The sequence below is a fragment of the Pteropus alecto genome, unplaced genomic scaffold (assembly GCF_000325575.1).
Source record: "Pteropus alecto unplaced genomic scaffold, ASM32557v1 scaffold88, whole genome shotgun sequence".
Lineage (NCBI taxonomy): Eukaryota > Metazoa > Chordata > Mammalia > Chiroptera > Pteropodidae > Pteropus > Pteropus alecto.
Window position 1 is genome coordinate 227,975 of NW_006494611.1, and position 4,574 is coordinate 232,548.

Consider the following 4,574-nt stretch of genomic DNA (forward strand, 5'->3'; position numbering starts at 1 on the left):
GCATCTTCCGAAGTTCAAACACTGACTCCTCACTACCGCTTTCTTTTCAAGATGTCATTCTCCCGCCTCCACACTCACTACCAAACAAACATAGAAATCTACTACTGTTCTCCCCACGCACTCCATTTTCTTCCAATCTGAGAGCCATTTGTGTGTATAATTGAAAATTAGCAGTGCAGCTGTTTGAAGAGAGTAATTTATCACAGCGCATTGTTCGTGCCTGACACTTTAGACCTGGCTCTAACAAGCCAGTGGTTGCTGGGGGTTGAGCTACAGAAAGTGATTCGGCTGTAATGCTGCGTTTCCCCTGCTTTGTTGCTAATTGTAGCCTCTTTTTCTCCATTGAATTGGGAGTTGAGTAAAAGAGCTTGTTTGCTCTGTGCGGTGAGGCTGCCAGGGCCGCTTGGGCTATTATCACAAGATACTCTTGATCTTTTGAAAAGCAGGAAATAGAATTTTTCTCCAACAGGGAAAGTAATTTGCGATGCGTCCATTAGTTCTTCATTAAAGCAAGATTAAATTGCACGGCAAATCACATCTGTGTTTGGATGATTAAAGGGTGGCATTTTAGAGGCCAAAACTAATTACTAGTCAAAATGAATGGGAGTGAAAAAACAGTCATGTTTTTACATTAGATAGTGTGGCTTGTAATTAGATTCAAGCTAATTCCACTATTTCTTCTCTTTTAATGAGATGAGCCTGTCCTCATCTTTTTCTAGGCCATGCTAACAGCCCCAAATGTATAATTTTGATAATACTAAGAGTTTACTTTATTGAAATTTCTTTGCTACCTGCCACAAGTGACGGTTCTCTTCAGTGGTACTTCATTATATAGAAACACAAGCTACTCAGCAATATAGTTTCAACAAAAAATCATTACTACATGAAAAAGAGTAATTTTAAATAAATATGTATATATGTAAAAAATTGTATATTTTTAAATGTTACTGGAATCAGCCATTTCCAGAAATTTGTACAAAACAAATCTTTCTCAGCTGGGCAACTAAAACAAGTATCTTTAGCAATGAAGAGTAAGGAGTAAAGTTTACATATGATAAAGCATTGAAGGCCTCCAAATTCAGGGCATTGTATTTTTTTTTCCCCTGCCTTGCAATGTAATTTTTCTCATCTTTCCTATATGTTTTCACCTTCTCCTACGATTAAGGCATGTTATGATGGATTCTCTCTGATTTCAGTTTTTATGTTCATTAAAAACGAACAGAAATTAAAAGCATTACATCAAGTAAAAGAAAGACTTTATAAGCAACTATGATATTTCTCAAAAGAAGGTTAAATTTGCTCTCAGAAATCTGTTTTAGTCTTTGATGGTGGGAAATGGTAATTTCTAAAATAATGAAACAAGCAGTTATTGAAAGAGAAAAAAGTAAATTGGCATTTACTCTGATGTAGGTGCTTGCTCTTGGATATATTGCCTTATCAGAAACACCTTAGGAGGATCAGAATCCATTTAACTCTCTAGACTCAGTTTTTTAATACGCCAACTTGAGTGGTTTAGTAGGAGCCTGTTAAACAGGACAGCACAAAGTTTTCCCTGTCTGGCAACGAACTAAGACTTTGACATCAGAACTTCCAAAGCTCTCGTTATTAAGATGTTATTTTAATAAAAACACTTTGTAGCAAAGTCCCCATTGCATCTTCAGACCAAAGATTGCACCAGTGCAAAGATTCCCCAGTGTATTCCCAGAGCCTAGTACCTTTAATGGCAATGGGATAAATGAATAAAAGGAGAGAGAATGAATAAATACATGGATGAATGGGGGGAAAACAATCTTTCCAAAGCAAATTTTCCTCAGTATTTTTTCAGTAAAATTATGAGACATTGACTGTGCTTCCTATGGTGAGATAGACAAACAGCACACAGCATTTTTAAACATTGGAACATGTAATTTATATGTGTTGCTAACAGAGAGATAAGAACAGGAACAGGATTCCTGAGCTATAGTAATTGTACCAGACACATGGATTTTTATATTAACTACTTATTTGTCTATTTACTCTCTTATTCATTTATTCCACTTATTGTTGAATTTTATTAGATTAATCGCATTTTTTAAACTTTTCTTACTATAGTTTTTATATAACAAACGCTTCATACATGATGTTTCCTGGATAACAATAATTCCTATTCCAGTTCCTATTTTGCCCTAATCTTTTGCATCTTGTCATGAAAATGTCACAATGACACAGGCAGGCATTCAAAAGGCTTTTCTGGTACAAAGCAGGAGATGTACAGTGCAACAGATAGAGGCAGTCACAGTGGAGCAGTTTGTGTACTGGTTGTTCATGTGTATGATGCTTTGCAGTACGAATGGTTAGAGATTATTTGATTTGTTACCCAGTCAAGAAAATGGATGAAACCAAAGTTTGTGATCCATGATTCCAGATAAGCAAGTGGATGGTAATTGATGTTCTCGTTGGCCATCTCAGGAAAAGCTTCAGAGTTTGACTGGTCCCTCAACCAAGTCTCACTAGAAAGAAGGCTGCGGCAAGTCACCTTTACCGAAGACCTATGGAGAACTCTTCCTGGTACTTTAGAACATGTTTCTTACCTAAAGGAATTTGAACTGAGGATTTTTGTTAGTGGTTAAAAAAAAAAAAACCAAGCAGTTACTACATATAACATTAAAAGCACTTTTTATGGTCGAGACCCTTGAAAGCTGTAAGCAACAATATCAGTTGTCATTCTAGAAATATTTATTGAGGGCCTACTGTGTGCCAAGTACTGTTCTAAGTACTGGGGATATAGCAGTGCATAAAAAAGTTTCTCTATCATGGAGACTATAAAACACAGAAACAAATAACAAAAACTTTTACTTGTCTTAAATAATAATTAAGAGGTCTTTAAAATAGAATTACTAGAAGAACATTATGGTACTTATTAAGCATGCCATATCTAGTCCATTCTGACTTTTTTATTAAAATTACTGTGGTGACATTCGTTAATAAAATCAAATAGGTTTCAAGTGTACAATTTAATAATATGACATGTATATTGCATTATGTGTTCACCACCCAAAGTTAAATTTCCTTCTGTCACTAAATATTTGACCGCCTTTACCCCTACCTACCTCCCACTTCCCCCACTTCTCTCTGGTAAACACTGGTAATCCACTGTCTATGTCCAACGAGTCTCTGTTTGTCATGTCTGTTTGTTGCATGGGATATAAAACTGAAAGCAACCATCACTGTGACTACTTTATGATCCAATTCAGGTGCAAAAGTAATGACAGCGTTGTGGCTTTGTTTTCATCGCTACTGCTCACTTCAGCTCACTTGGGCTACAGGGACAATGACTGAATAAACTGTGAAGAGAGAAGAAGAGCAATTGTCCTCTTACCAGTAAGAGCAACTGGTTGAAGGGAAGAACCATTGGTTATCCAGAATGCTCAATCTCTTTCCTCAGGGATTGAAGGCTAGTTGGGAAAGACAGATTGTTATAAAGGATCCACTTGGAAATAGGAATTAAATAAGAACTTAACAATATATATATTTTTAAAGACCTGGCAAGTTACCCTGAGGCCAAATAATTTGACAAGAGTGCCAGAATCCCTATTCGTTCCACTCTGTAGAACTAAGGTGCTCCCTGCCAGACCTCCTCTGCAACTAATCCTGAAAGATATAGAGTGGCTGCTGGGCAAACCCATCCTGAAGCTTCTTGTACTGTGTTTTTCCCAACTACCTGCTACCTAGTGGAAAAGTAATCATTAGCTCCCAAGTACCATTCAGTATCATAAAGCCCATTTAGATGTGATTATTTTCCAATTATTGGCTTAATCAGAACTGTGAGCACAAATAACTGTTCTGTGTATCCTCAGAGAACAAGAGGACATAAGCCTTAAATTGTGGCATAAGTAACTTGTTTTAGAAATATTTTTTAATGCAGTTATTACAATGCCTGTTTGTGGGGGGCAGACTTTAGCGAATGCTGTGACAAAGACTACGTCTTTCAGCTTGAACCCTGGGTTGTTTCACTAGACACAAAACCAACAGACTAAGATAAAGACTTTTGAAACAAACACTTAAATTATTCCTTTAAAAATAATTTCCCTTATATCTGTTAGTCCCCAAAAGAGTGGATGAAGTGAAAAATGAAATGACAAAGATTAACCTAGGCAAGTATAAGAGTTTTCCTGCACAAACTCTACTCTAGGCAAAACTTAGTCACAAATAAAACTATTGGCAAATCTGAGAAAAACGGTCTTAGTGAGGTTTTCCAAGGCCTACCTGCTGGAAGCGAGGAGGACCAGAAGGAAGGAGGTTTAAATGTGTGGAATTACTTTTTTAAAGTAATGAAAGCCAAAATGCTCCTATAATTTTAGGTCCAGCCACCCTGGCATCAGTTACGCTATTTTATACATATATAATGCAGTAATATGACACAACTTTTAGCAAAAAAAAAATATATATATATATTTACACACACAACTAGATAAGGTTAAGGGTGTATATGTGTACATATAGTGTGTATGTGTTTGTGTGTTATATATGTATGTGTATATTTAACTCTCTATAAATGGTTAAGGATATATATTTATATTTTTACATATATCAAG